The sequence below is a fragment of the Podarcis melisellensis genome (assembly GCF_964234715.1).
Source record: "Podarcis melisellensis genome assembly, chromosome: 10".
NCBI classification, from domain to species: Eukaryota; Metazoa; Chordata; class Lepidosauria; order Squamata; family Lacertidae; genus Podarcis; species Podarcis melisellensis.
Window position 1 is genome coordinate 73,172,925 of NC_138542.1, and position 15,936 is coordinate 73,188,860.

Genomic DNA, 15,936 nt, shown 5'->3' on the forward strand with positions numbered 1-15,936 from the left:
TTGAGTTAACTCTGTGAAAAGATACAGTGTCTCTGGACTGTCTTTATTGTGCTACATTTAAAATAACTTTGAATGGTGATTGAAACTGTGGCTTTTTAGAATATATGGGGGATCTTTAGAGAATACATTTGTTTTTAAAATTGTAAAGTAAAGCTGGAAACTTCTCCCCCTAGAGGAGACTTTGTTGCAACAATAGCAAATAAAGCCACCTACAGCTGAGCCACTGGAAATTTCCTATTCAAAACAAATCTACAGACGTGAGATTGACCTTGGCTTGGCATGAGAGTGTTATGGCACATGGTAAAGAGAAAGTAGAGCTGGTACAGGAAAAAAGTCTTAGATCTGGCAGACTATACAAGACTGATATTCCACAACAAAGAAGGGCTTCAACATCCGGAGGCACAGGTGCAGCTGCTGCCTCGCAAATAAAATCTAAAGCTATGTCAACTGAAGACGCTCTCGCAAAGGCACTTGGCAAAATTAATGAATCTTTGGAATATTTAACAAAACAAGGGACTGAGACAAGTAAACAAGTTGCAGAAAGTAATAAACAGGTAGCTGAGATCTTGGCAAAAATTGATTTAAATACCTCAAGTATAAATAAATTGGGAAAGAATGTGAACTCTAATACTCAGACTATTGAAAAACTTTTAGAGGAATCGGCTACAACTCGAAAGATTGCAGAGGAGGCAAAGGAAATTGCAACTGCTACCCAGGAGAAGATACCACAGGTTTTTAGGAAATTGGAGGACCATGATTTGACATTGTCCATGATCGATTTGCAAAGAAAAGAGAGGAATTTAAGAATCAGAGCAGTACCTGAAAGTGAGAAGGATAATTTGGTAGACTTCCTTACAAAAGAATTTTTGGAATTTTGGCAACAGGGCCTGGAGAAGGAAGAATTTAAGATAGAGAGTGCATTTAGACTCAGCACAAGACAAAGAAGGAATAAGGCAAGAGACTGTTTGATAACTTTAAGATCAAAAGAAGAAAGAGACAAAATTTTGAATTTGCACTACCAAAAAACATTGGAAATTGAAAATTCCCAAGTGGAGATCTTCAAGGATATACCGAAACACATTTTGGATGTAAGAACCTACTACAGAGATCTGGTTGTTTTATTGAAAAGAAACAGCATACTTTTCAGGTGGGAATTTTCCCAAGGCCTATCCTTTAAATACAAAGGAAGGAAAATAAGAATAAGGACAGTGAGTGACAAAGACAAGTTCCTGAGAGACCACGAAGAAGATCTTTTGAAACAGACGGAATCTGGAGAGGACCCAATCTCATCAGGAAAAGGAATACTGGACATAGCCAACTTATCATTTGGACTGCAACCACCGACAGAAGAAGAACAACTATTTGGAGCAGTAGGAGGGAAAAGTAAATAATTCCATCATGGCTCTGCAACTTCTAAGATGGAATTGTAACGGTTTGAACATTCCCCGAAAGAGAAAAAATGTCTTTCATATATTAAAGAAAGAACAATTGGACCTGATTTGTTTACAAGAGACACATGTGATGAGATCACATAGGAAAATACTTATTAATAAAAGATTGGGACAAGAATTTATTTCATCTGACAGAGTAAAAAAAAGAGGGGTGGTGATATATGCAAAGGAAAGATTGTTGCCGAAATTAATTTTTAAAGATGAACAAGGAAGATTTTTGGCAATTGAAATTCAAGTTCAAGGAGAAAAATTTATGCACCGAATGAGGGGAAATCTGAATTTTTTAAGAAGTTGCATGAGATCTTGTTGGACTATATGGATTATAATTTAATTTTGATGGGAGATATGAATGGAGTGGTTTCTACAAATATGGATAAAGCACAAAGACAGGTAGTTACTAAAGATGGAAGGCTACCAAAAACCTTTTTTGAAATGACTGACAATATGGACTTGATTGATATTTGGAGAACAAAAAACCCTCTTGAGAGAGAGGGAACCTTCTTTTCTGAAGCCAAAATGACATGGACTAGAATTGACCAAATATGGATTACTAGAGGAATGGCACCAAAGATAAAAAAGTGGAAATCTGCCTGAAAACTTGCTCCGACCACAATGCCGTAAGGATGGAGATGAAGCAAATAACAGCTGGCTCCTTCAGATGGAGGATGAATGACACCTTATTTAGAGATGAAGAAGTCTACAAAAAGGCCCAAAAAACTTTGAGAGACTATTTTGAAATAAACATGAAGACCAATGTTGAAAAAAGAGTAATCTGGGACGCAAGTAAAGCTGTCATGCGAGGATTCTTGATACAACAAAATGCAATAAAGAAGAGAAGCCAAAATGAGAAGAAAGATAAGATTCTGGAGAAGATAAAAGAAGGGGAAAGGAAACTAAGATCAAAACCAAAGTCCCAAGAGATTTTGAGAGAAATTAAGTTATATCAAACACAATACATGGAACTGATGAATCAAGAAATAGAATGGAAAATCAAGCAAATGAGACAAAAGACTTTTGAATCAGCAGATAAATGTGGCAAACTACTGGCTTGGCAAATGAGGAAAAGACAAAAATTAACTACGGTTACAAATTTAGAAGTGGAAGGAAGGAACATATATAATCCAATTGAGATTAGAAATTGCTTCCAGAGATATTTTAAACAACTATATGCACAAGGGCCGCAGAAAGAATCGGACATAGATGAATTTCTTGAGAAAAATGGACTAAAAAAATCTCTCATGAAGGTAAAATAGTTTTGAATCAGAAAATAACTGAACAGGAAATAGAAGGTGCCATTCAAAATATGCAACTGGGCAAGTCTCCGGGACCTGATGGGCTGACTTCCAGATATTATAAAGCTTTGAAAGATTGGATATTACAACCTTTGAAGGAAGTCTGTAATGAAATTTTGGAGGGGAAAAGGGCACCAAAATCGTGGAAAGAGGCTTTTATTACACTTATACCGAAGACAGAGACTGAAAAGACTCAACTTAAGAACTACCGCACCATCTCGTTATTAAATGTGGATTATAAAATTTTTGCTGACATTTTAGCTAAGAGACTGAAAAAAGTTTTGATGGAGGAGATTCATAGAGACCAGGCGGGCTTTCTCCCGAGAAGACATTTGTCAGATAACGTAAGGAATATAATTGACATTTTGGAAAAGTTAGAAGTGAATATAAATACTAAAGCAGTTTTGATATTTGTGGACGCGGAGAAAGCCTTTGACAATATTTCTTGGAGCTTTATGAGGAAGAATCTCCAGGGGATGGGGGTAGGCCAAGGGTTTGAAAACGGTATAGGTGCAATATATTCTGAACAAAAAGCTAAGCTAATTGTAAATAATGTGGTTACGGAAGAATTTAAGATAGAAAAAGGGACACGTCAGGGGTGCCCAATCTCCCCACTACTTTTTATATCAGTCCTGGAGGTTTTGCTGAACATGATTAGAAGGGATCAGCTGGTTAAAGGGATACAGGTCGGAGTTAAACAGTACAAATTGAGAGCATTTGCAGATGATTTGGTACTTACATTACAAGAGCCAGAATCTAGTACTAAAAGGTTCTTAGAATTAATTCAAGAGTTTGGTCATGTGGCAGGATTTAAATTGAATAAATAAAAAACTAAGGTTCTAGAGAAAAACTTAACAGCTATTGAAAGGGAGAGGTTTCAAAATGAGACAGGCCTAACTGTGGTTAAGAAAGTGAAATATTTGGGGATTAACATGACAGCTAAAAATGTGAATTTATTTAAAGATAATTACGAGAAATGCTGGACAGAAGTGAAAAAAGATTTAGAAATCTGGTCAAATTTGAAGCTTTCCTTGTTTGGTCGAATTGCAGTTATAAAGATGAATGTATTGCCTAGAATGTTGTTTTTGTTCCAAACATTGCAAATTGTGGACAAGATGGACTGTTTCAAGAAGTGGCAGAAAGATATTTCTAAATTTGTCTGGCAGGGCAAGAAGCCCAGAATAAAATTTAAGATATTAACTGATGCAAAGGAAAGGGGTGGATTTGCCCTGCCAGACCTGAAACTTTACTATGAATCAGCAGCATTCTGCTGGTTGAAAGACTGGCTGCTTCTTGAAAACACAGACATTTTGGATTTAGAAGGTTTTAACAATATTTTTGGGTGGCATGCATATTTATGGTATGACAAGGTTAAAGCTCATAAAGCTTTTAAAAATCATATTGTCAGAAAAGCATTGTATAATGTCTGAATTAAATATAAAGACTTGCTGGAAAATAAAACTCCAAGGTGGTTGTCGCCAATGGAGGCAAAGGCAGTGAAAAGACTCAATATGGAGTCCAAATGGCCGAAATATTGGGAAATACTGGAACAAGAAGGGGATAAATTGAAATTGCAGAGTTTTGAGAAATTAAAAGACAAAGTTCGAGACTGGCTCCATTATTATCAAATAATGGAGGTGTACAAATTGGACAGGAAAATTGGTTTCCAGGTGGAAAAATCAAAATTGGAAACTGAACTGTTATTTATAGGTGGTACATGACCCCAGTCAAGCTTGCAAAAATTTACCACTTGTCTGACAATAAATGTTGGAAATGTAAAGAAAATGAAGGTACATTCTTTCACCTTTGGTGGACGTGCCCAAGGATTAAGGTTTTCTGGGAAATGATATATAATGAAATGAAAAAGGTATTTAAATATACCTTCCTGAAGAAACCAGAGGCCTTTCTCCTGGGCATGGTCGGCCAAGTAGGTACTGCTCCGGCGGGAAGGTAAACGGCGTTTCCGTGCGCTGCTCTGGTTTGCCAGAAGTGGCTCAGTCATGCTGGCCACATGACCCAGAAGCTGTACCCTGGCTCCTTCGGCCAATAAAGCAAGATGAGCGCCGCAACCCCAGAGTTGGTCACGACTGGACCTAATGGTCAGGGGTCCCTTTACCTTTACCTTTATTTAAGGTACATCCAGGGACTCTCACATGGGAGAACCCCTTCAGACGTAGGGAGTGTGGGACGTCTTCCTCTCAGAGTCCACTCTGAGCATTGAACTCAGCAGGAAATCATTCCTAAAAGCATGAGGTATATGTGAAGCTCTCGTGTTTATATGTAAAACTGTATAATAATGAAATAATGAAGGCAACATCTCAGAAAAGTGAGTATAATTTTAGATTAAAGTACCTTTGGTTTATGCACCAAACTCTGTCACACCCCCCCACACACATGATCTCCAAGCACTGCTTCTTCACCAGAACTTCATCGTTGCCTCCTGCGCGTTCTGAAGAAAACTTGAAATACTGAAATTGAATGGGAGATTTCCCCCCAAGCCTAATTTCAAGAGGGGGAAAGAGGGCCTGCAGGTACACGGGAAATCTTCTGGGGGGGTCATCTTCACTCATGAACCCTATGGGGCAACCCCAGAGCTCCTGCTCATTCTGGGGTTTGGGGAAGATAGTATATAGAGGAAACAGGGTTTGCTGAGCAGGAAGAGTCTGGGGCAGAGAGCAGTTCAGGCTCAGAGGTCGGAGAGGAGGGGGCCAGGAGACCCAGAGGAGGCCGGCAGCTGAAGCTTCCAGGGAGACTCCCCCTCCTGCTGCGACCAGCACATGCCTTTGAGTCTGTCGGTTAGAACTCTTAGAATGTGGGGATCCCATTTTTCAACCAAAGCAAAACCCCGCTAGCCTTTTCCCAGGTCTTTCCTTACCTGACAGTCATTCATCTTCTCTACGAAGGACTCTACAAAGTCCTTCTCCCTCTTTATCCTATGGGGTCCCACCAACCTTTTCTGCCTCTTACACGCTATGGAAAAGATTCCCTTTCCATTGGATGCCTGGCAGCCCAGTGCCAAATCTGGCTGCTCCAGAGAGAATGGAAAGGAACTGTAAACGCCCTCGCGCTCTGACGCGCACCAGTCACTTCCTCCTGGATCTTGGTGCTGCTGGTGCAGCTGCATTTACTAGAAAAAGAGAAATTGGAAACCAAGCCCAAGTCCCTTGCTATCCAAACTGGCCATTGGACCAGCCTTGGGGCGTCTTCCTTGGGAAAAAGGAAAAGTTTTAGATCTTAGGTTCCCCGACAGGGAATGAGAGCTTTGATTGGCATTCTCCCCTTGCAGTTAATTGCCTCTCTAATTGCAGAACCCCAATTCTCCCGTTCTCCCCTCCCCCTCCTATCTACATCTTGCCAGGAAGGCTGGGAGTGAAGACCGTAAGCAAAAGAGACAGCAAAGGATGAGAATCTGGGTTGCTGGGAGTTTCAGAGAATCCCGCCCACAATCTTCTCCATTCCTAGACCCACGTCCACTTGCGCTGCTCCTGGCCGTCCCAAGGTCTTCTGCTAGATTAATTTATGGCCGGCCTAGGGCTGAAAATAAACTACCCAAAAAAACTAAATTACTGACAAAAAACCTCACAATGGAAGGGGGGGAAAGCACTTCAAAAAAAAAACAGGCCTGGAAATTTTAAAAAAAGGTTAAATACCTAGGGATCTGGATTTCAAATAAAAGTTTAAATGTATATGAGGATAATTCTAGTAAAGTATGGAAAGAAATTTTAAAAATATATATGGAAACCTAGACCAAACTCCATCTCTCACTCTGGGAAAGAGTCTCGGTTGTGAAAATGAATATCCTTCCCAAAATGATTTTCTTATTCCAAACAATGCCCATCTTAGGAGAAATGAATTGTTTTAAGGAGTGGAAAAGGGAAATATCTAGATTTATATGGAGTGGAAAGAAACCGAGAATTAAACACCAGTTATTAACAGATGAAAAGGAGAGAGGAGGTTTTGCATTGCCAGATTTGGAATTCTACCATGCGGCGGCAGGATTGGTTTGGATAAAAGACTGGATTACACTAAAAAATACGGACCTATTAGACTTGGAAGGCCACAAGAATCGGTCTGGATGGCACGCTTCTTTAATGTACGAAAAAGTGAAGGTCCACAGGGGATTTTTGAGCCATGTGATAAGAAAATTGTGATATAAAATCTGGAATAAATATAAAGGAATACTTGAGCCAAAAATACCCTTGTGGACATCACCAAGAGAAGCCATATACTCATATTAGAATATTTACAACTAGCAAAACTGACGGGAAGAGTTAGAGGAGTACTGAACCAGAAAATACTTGGAGAAGGGAGAATATTTGAAGATTATATAAGATCATATTGTACCAACCACACCATATTAGCAGAACTTGAGTGATACTTGTAAACACAACAAATACTGTTTGTGGAGTAGACGGGAACAATATTAAAGAATATAAAACTGTGAAAAAACAAACCAACAACGGCAGTATAAACAGTACAATGAGAATGATTGGAAGATTCGTTTTGTGAGAAGTCTTTTTTATTTAATTAGGAAGAATAAGTTTTTTCATGCGAATAAATCTGCTTTTTCTTCTTTCTTATTCTTTCCTTTTTTCTTAATTGTTTTTTCTTTAATTTTCTTTTTTGCAGTATGAGATTGCAAATTATTTATATATGTGAGTGTCAGGGGCTCAGGAGCAGAGGCACAGGGGAGAGAGGAAATGGAGAGCAAAGGGGAAGAATCTGAGGGCAGCGTAGGGGAGTATGACAGTGGCCCGAGAGATTCCATGAGCTTCTCCAGCGAATCAGAAGATTCCCAGAGGGGGGCGCCGATGGCCAGGGCAAGGGGGGTCAGAAGCAAGCACCAGAAGCAAGGGGCCAGCGGGGACTCCCAAAGCAGCAGCGGGAGATCAGGACCAGCTCCTCCTACTGTGCAGAGCACTGCATCCTGGCCAGCCAGGAAGACGATGGACAAGAGGATGAACTACAGCTACACTTAGGCATGGTGCAAGTGGTACCCAACAAGTACAAGGCGTTTTTGGAGGTTTTCTGCGAGAAGGAAGCGGACAAGCTGCCTCCCCACAGGCCCTACGACTGCAAGATTGACCTCCTGCCGGGGGTGACGCTGCCGACTGGGAAACTGTATTTCATGTCTGAAGACGAACTGCAAGAACTCAGGGAGTTCATAGATCACAACTTGAAGCGGAGATTCATCCAAGAATCCAAAGCAGTGAGGGGCAGTCCCGTGTTTTTCGTGAAGAAGAAAGACACGCCCCAACGGAGGCTGGTAGTTGATTATAGAATCATCAATTCCAGGACAAAGCCCACGGCATTACCCATGCCCAAGATCGACGACCTGCTCGCGACGGTGAGGAAGGGACGCATCTTCACCAAGTTGGATCTTCGAGGGGCGTACAACCTGATACGCATGCGGGAGGGCGATGAGTGGAAGACGGCCATGTTTACGCCTTTGGGCGCCTATGAATATCGAGTTATGCCGTTTGGTTTGCAAAATGGCTCCCATTGTTTCCAAGCCTTCATGCACCATGTGTTAGTGGGACTTCTCTACAAGAAGTGCGTCTGCTTCCTAGACGACATCCTGATCTTCTCGGAATCGCAGGAGGCTCACGAGAGAGACGTCAAGGAGGTCCTGCAGAGACTATGGGAGCACAGACTTTACGCCAAACTGGAGAAGTGCCAGTTCGACATGACGGAGGTGGATTTCCTGGGCTACAAGCTGTCCGACAAGGGACTCGCCATGGACAGCACCAAGGTCCGCTCGGTGTTGGACTGGAAGAGCCCACACAATCGGAAGGAGGTCCAGAAGTTCGTCGGCTTTGCCAACTTTTACCGCAAGTTCATCAAGGGGTTCGCGAGGGAGACGGCGGCCATCACGGACACCCTCAGCTCCAAGAAGAAGAGGTTCACCTGGACGGAGCAGGCGGAGCAGTCCTTTCGGAGACTCAAGCGTCTCTTCGCGTCCGAAGAACAGCTGCTACACGCCAACCCCAGCAAACCAATGAGGGTGGAGACGGACGCCTCAGACAGAGCGGTGGGGGCGGTCCTGTTGCAGCAAGATCTGCAAGGGGACTGGAGGCCATGCGCATTCTACTCCAGGAAACTCAGCAAGTCGGAACAGAACTACACCATCTGGGACAGGGAGTTGCTGGCCATTCATGCAGCCTTCAAGGCGTGGCGGCACTTCCTCATCTGAGCCAAACACACAGTGCAGGTCCACACGGACCATAAGAACCTGGAGTACTGGCGCACGGCGCGGTTCCTGAACCAGAGACACATCCGCTGGGCGGAGTTCTTTGCGGATTTCAACTTCGGGATAGAATACATCCCGGGAGACAACAACGTCATGGCGGATGTGCTATCCAGGAAGCCGCAGTATCTCGAGGAAGCGGCACCGGTGGCGGCCAAACACATTTTCGCACCGAAAGCGTGGGCGTGCGCCTCAGCCACCGTGGACCTGGACGCGGTACGTCGCGCACTGCAGACGGATTCGTTCGCACAATCCAAGATGGAGGAGGTGCGAAGAGGCACAGCGAAGGACGACGAGTTCCAGATACGCGACGGACTGCTCATCCGCAAAGGGGCCCTCTACGTGCCGGGAGACGACCTCCGCGCGAAAGTACTGCAGCAGTTACATGACGCGCCCAGCGCCGGGCACTTCGGCAAGGACAAGACGGCGGAATTAGTAGCCAGAGACTTTTGGTGGCCCAAGATGAAGGGAGAAGTTGCAGACTACGTCACTAGGTGTGACACATGCCAAAGGGCCAAACCAGTACACAGGCCACCAGCGGGACTGCTGGAACCGCTACAGATGCCGCTCAAGCCATGGGAGAAAGTGGCCCTGGACTTTGTCGCAGATCTGCCCAGCTCGCGAGGCAAAACAGCGGTACTCGTGGTCATAGACCTGTTCACCAAGATGGCGCACTTCATTCCTTGCGCGAAGGTGGCCACGGCGGAACAGACCGCCAAGCTGTTCATAGACCACGTGTTCAAGGTTCACGGCTTGCCGCGGTCCATCCTGTCCAACCGGGGTTGCCAATTCATCTCGAGCTTCTGGCAGAAGTTGCTGGGCATCCTGAACGTCAAGATCAACTTAGCATCGGCACGACACCCGCAGACCAACGGACAAGCGGAGAGGGTCAACGCCATCATGCAGCAGTACCTGAGATGCTACGCGCATCAACAGCCCTCGACCTGGGTGGACTACCTACCCCTGGCCGAGTTTGCCTACAACAACACGAAGCACGTGTCCACGGGGGTGACACAGTTCTTCGCCAACAATGGGCGGCATCCCAGAACCTTCCTGGGATTAGAGAACGTGGGGGAGGGGGAGCCACAGGGGGCAGAGGCCTTGGCAGCGGAATTACAGGAGGTCCACGAGCAACTCCGAAGGCAGTTGGAGCTAGCAAAACACGCCTACAAAGTGCAGGCAGACAGGCACAGGAGAGTTGGGGAAGACATCCAAGTGGGGGACTGGGTCTGGTTAGCAGCCCAGGCAGTGCCGGCCAGAACGTTAGCTAAGAAGAAGCTCAGACACAGGCAGCTAGGGCCTTACCAAGTCGAGGCACAAATCAATCCGGTAGCCTTCCGGTTGACACTCCCGGAGGGCTCCAGAATGCACCTGGTCTTTCATAGATCAGTGCTCACACCCTACAAGGAACCCCACAGGTTTCAGGCGCAAGGGAACGCACCAGACCCACCCCGCAAATCGCCAACAAGGGGGGGGGGTCACCGAGGGCGGCGCCACTCAACGAGGTCACGGAGATTTTAGACTCGAGATGGGGGGAAGAGGGGGTTGAATATCTACTCGCCAGGGAAGGTACCCCGGCCAACGCCAACAGGTGGGTACCGTACTATGCCGTAGAGGAGCACTACCTCAAAGACGAGTTCCATGCACTCTTCCCACACAGACCTATGCCGGCAGATTATTTCGACGACTACCTTTTCACACCCACACTTTCAGCCAGCACGTTCCAGGGGTTCTCATCAGCCGAGGAAACGGTGCCAGAAACAAGCTCCCCAGAGGGATCACTCTCGGGGTTTGCCACAGAACGCTCTTATTGGTGGGACGATCAACCAGAAGTGGGGTGGAGCAGGCAACTGCTGAGGGGGCCCTTACACGCAGCATCACCTGAGGCAACAGGGGGAGAGAGGGACATGGACGTGTTGGGGGAGGATCCTGGGTTCGAGCACAGCTGCAGAGAGATGGAAGCAGAGGAGATCGATGTTGACGAGCCCATTACGGACTGGCCGGATCCAGCTGGCTGGCTGCACACCGAGGGGGAAGAACTGTATCCCGCACTCACCCCCACAGCACTGGAGCACCCGGAACCCGCACCCAAAGAGGGGGAGGGGGAAGGGGGGCTTCGGGGGGGATGGATGTCAGGGGCTCAGGAGCAGAGGCACAGGGGAGAGAGGAAATGGAGAGCGAAGGGGAAGAATCTGAGGGCAGCGTAGGGGAGTATGACAGTGGCCCGAGAGATTCCATGAGCTTCTCCAGCGAATCAGAAGATTCCCAGAGGGGGGCGCCGATGGCCAGGGCAAGGGGGGTCCCAGAGGGGACGCACCAGAAGCAAGGGGCCAGCGGGGACTCCCAAAGCAGCAGCGGGAGATCAGGACCAGCTCCCCCACCAGAGCGTAGTGGGGGGGAAGAGTCCCATGTATCAGGGCCAGCGTCTCCTCCAGCAGGGAGAGAAGATGAATCAGGGCTGGCCACGCCTCTATCGCAGAGTGAGGGAACGGAGGGGAAGTCAGGTCCAGCCAGCCTCTCCGAAGGGGGAAGCAGTGACAGGAGCAGTGTAACGGTCAGGAGGAAGGTTGCCGGCTGGGCGCGCGCGCCAAGTTCGAATATACAGGCGCGCGGGACAGCAGAAAACCCAGATTGGGAACCAGGTCCCAAAGACCGCTGGAGGCAGGGGGAAGACTCAGGGGACTCAGCGTCAGAAGAGTCTAGAAAGGGCAAGACCCCAGCGGACAGGCGGACCCAGAGGAGGAAAGAGCAAAGGAAGAGGTGGAGCAAGGCTAGAGTCTTAAACTGGTGTCTGGGGGGAGGAGATTCAGACAGAGCTTCAGCGGTCTAGAGTTTGAGACGTAGAGCTGCGCGCCGCGGCTTTGAAATCGAAACTGAACTTCAATAAAGACTTTTATATATAACAACGAACTGGCGTTGGTTCTTTGTGAGCTGGGACCTCGGGCAGCTCTGACAGTGAGTAATTTAAATCAATAAAGATTATTTTAAAAAATAAATCAATTTGTGGCCGGCCTGATCAAGCGTTGCTTCCTCTGGTTAGGCCCGCTGGAACTCCAGTTCTTTCCAGACCCTGGGGTCACTAAAGGACTGGTGGCTCCTCCTGGCAAATGGACTGGTGCGCGCTGGATCACCGGTCCTTCTTTGCCCCCCCCCCTGTATCTGGGCCACTGAAGGTCCCATCTGGGGTGCCATCTGTTGTAAACAAAAGCTGCCCTTCTTCCCTTATGGGGGACACAAGAGCCCTTTATAGAGTCCCTTGTGAGTTCTCCATCAGTAGGAGAACAGAGCAGACACTAACCAGAGAATACTGAGAAGCAAAGTAGCTAGTAATCCTGATCTCTATGATCTGTTGCAACAGGGTGCTCCCCTCACACGCAGAGAAGGAGGAGGACCCAGAACAAAGGTGTGCCTGCCCTTATGTAGACATTTTAAATTCCCTGCCCTGGAGCTCAAGACCACCCCCCACATACATCATACCTACATCACAGAAAAGGCGGTCTACAACAGAAATTTGAATGTTGTCATTTTTCCTGTCTGCCAGGTTATCTGATAATGCCTTATCTGATTCCCTTTCCTGGTAGTCTGGCCATTCCTTTGAGATGGTGATTTCCCAATTCCTGAGACAATGGGAAGGTTCCCTCACCCGCTCCCTCCTTGCAGAGAAAACATTTGGTCAGTTTGGGAGTCTAAATGGTTTCAGGACGGTCTTCCTGTGCTGCTCCAGACATGTGGTCCACATATCTATGTATGTGCTTGGTTGGTACATTTATGAACATTTATTATATATATAAGATCTTAATTTTTTTATTACAGGATTCATCCAGTCCAGCATTTCGCATGATGAATTCTGCATATACGTTAAATAAGTTGGGAGACAATATACAGCCTTGTCATACTCCTTTCCCAATTTTGAACCAATCAGTTGTTCCATATCCAGTTCTAACTGTAGCTTCTTGTCCCACATAGAGATTTTTCAGGAGACAGATGAGGTGATCAGGCACTCCCATTTCTTTAAGAACTTGCCATAGCTTGCCGTGGTCAACACAGTGAAAGGCTTTTGCATAGTCAATGAAGCAGAAGTAGAGGTCTTTCTGGAACTCTCTAGCTTTCTCCATAATCCAGTGCATGTTTGCAAATTGTTCTCAGGTTCCTCTGCCCCTTCAAAATCCAGCTTGCACTTCTGGGAGTTCTCAGTTGTAGCAGGAGACACCCCCCCTTCATTACAATGTAATGCACAAGCACCACAGACACACACACACACACACCTCCCACCTTCCCCGAGACTGGAGGTGCCCCTTTAGAGGGGCATCCCCTAAAAAGCCTTCCGTAAATAAGGAAGCGCTAGCTTGACAGCTCCGCACGGAACCCCTTTATTTTCGTATATTTTCCCTTAGTGGACCGTAACACTCTACCTCGCCCTATCCTTATTATGGGTAGACCAACTGTCTGAACTCCGGGTCAATCGGCTGCCGTTTCAGCCAATCAGCGTTACCGAACAGCGCCCCTTGTGGCGGCCACACAGGTACTGCAAGCAGCAGGCGCCCGCTTCTCTGTCTTTGACAGTTCTCAAATACAAAGTTTCCGATTCCAATTGACCATGACTGATTTAATCAAAATGTGTGCAAACCGCTTCCGGGAAGGCGAAAGTGCTTTGAACTTCAAGGACAGTTACAGATAGGTAACCGTGTTGGTCTGCCATAGTCAAAACAAAAAAAATTCCTTCCAGTAGCACCTTAAAGACCAACTAAGTTAGTTCTTGGTATGAGCTTTCGTGTGCATGCACACTTCTTCAGATACACTGAAACAGAAGTCACCAGACCCTTCTATATAGTGAGAAGGTGGGGAGGGGTATTACTCAGAAGGGTGGTGGGAATGGGTGATTGGCAGATAGCTGTGATGAGCCTGTTGACGACTCTTAACGACTGCAATAGGTCTTACAGGAAAAAGCAAGGGGTGAGAAGGTGAAAAATGGCTTTGTCTAACATTGTGTATGCCATCAAATGCCAACAGTGTCCTTCAGCTCTCTATATTGGACAAACAGGCCAAACCTTACGCCAAAGAATAAACGGACATAAATCTGACATCAGGAATCACAAGACAGAGAAACCAGTAGGAGAACACTTCAATCTCCCAGGACATTCTATACAAGATCTCAAAGTAGCTGTTTTACTACAAAGGAATTTCAGAAATAGACTGGAAAGAGAAGCTGCTGAATTACAACTTATCACCAAACTTAAAACCATGGAGAAACCTGGTCTGAACAAAGACCTTGGATTCTTATCTCATTATACATGACAAAGCCATTTTTCACCTTCTCACCCCTTGCTTTTTCCTGTAAGACCTATTGCAGTCGTTAAGAGTCATCAACAGGCTCATCACAGCTATCTGCCCATCACCCATTCCCACCACCCTTCTGAGTAATACCCCTCCCCACCTTCTCACTATATAGAAGGGTCTGGAAACTTCTGTTTCAGTGTATCTGAAGAAGTGTGCATGCACACGAAAGCTCATACCAAGAACTAACTTAGTTGGTCTTTAAGGTGCTACTGGAAGGAAATTTTTTTGTTTCAAGGACAGTATTCTTCATAAATTCATTATAAATCAGCCGTATATAAGATTTTCACCGGACCACTTTTATTCTGCTTCGTATTACAAGGACTATCAAAGGGGGGTGGCCTGATACCAGTCAGCCATAATCCCTTGACCGAGCAGTCACGTACTCTGCAGCCCTTCCCAGTTGAAATGGCAACCTTGATAGTCATCTTGATGGGCTCAGACAGAAGACTATCAAGGACACAAGGAACTGCATACACTAGTGTATTCAACACAGACTCTGATAAAGGGACCATGACCAGATTCCCCTCAGGGGTCAGGAAACTGCGCCTTTCCCTTTGTTTCCTGAAAATGACTCATGTGGAGGAAGAGAAGGGGCTCCGGCCAGGTGTCAGGATACTCAGATTACCTGTGCAGCCCCTCCTCGACTCCTCCTATTTTTAATGTAGTCATGATGTAAATATGACGTATTTCTAGGGGTGTAGTTTAGGGGATTAGGAGCTAATAAAAGTTGGGGTCTTCTTTTGTTCTGGGCTTCCATCTTGCTTCACCTTGTGGGCGGTGGGAGTCCTGTCGCGACAGTCTTTCTTCAATAAAGACCAAGCCTACAGGCTGCTGATTTGCTCCAAATTGCTCTGGTTGGTGTCTTGATTTTATCCAAGGGAGCCCTCAGATTTTTCCGGTAGCACAGTCCACATACTGCTTAAGCCTGCCTTGTAGCATTTTAAGCATAACCTTGCTAGCGTGTGAAATGAGTGCAATTGTGCGGCAGTTGGAGCATTCTTTGGCACTGCCCTTCTTTGGGATTGGGATTCATGTGTTGCAGGAACCCCCCCCCCCCAATCATTCAATTTGTACAAAAAGGACGACACACACAAGACATATGCAATGCTTCTGTTTTAAATTCATAGAAAATCAGCCATACATCGGATCTGCACCGTTCCACTTTTATTTTACACCGTGAGGGAAGGATTATCAAAGGGGGGAGACTTGACACAAGGCAGCCATAATTCCCCAAGCGTACAAACACGTCCGCAACATCCGCAGATTTCTCCCTTGACACATGGAATCCGCTTCTGGCTCCAATTGTATCGGCTGCTTTGCTGAGCCTCTTGGCTGCTGTGCCTGGACGAGGCCTGTGTCCACGGTCCTTGTCCTGGCCTGAGTCAGAGGCTGGGGTGGGGAGCTGGGATTTGGGGGGAGTCGTTTAACTGCCCCCCCATTCCTGGTTTGAACAGCACCAATACGTAAATCACGGAGGGATCTAAGCTTGTGGGGTGGGGGAGGGGTGGATGTTGCGATGCAAACCTTGTAGGAGGGACGGGACCCACTTTGCAGCTGGATCTCCGGGATCAGCCCCTCCCCCGCTCTCCAATCCACTAAAGGAAGGGGG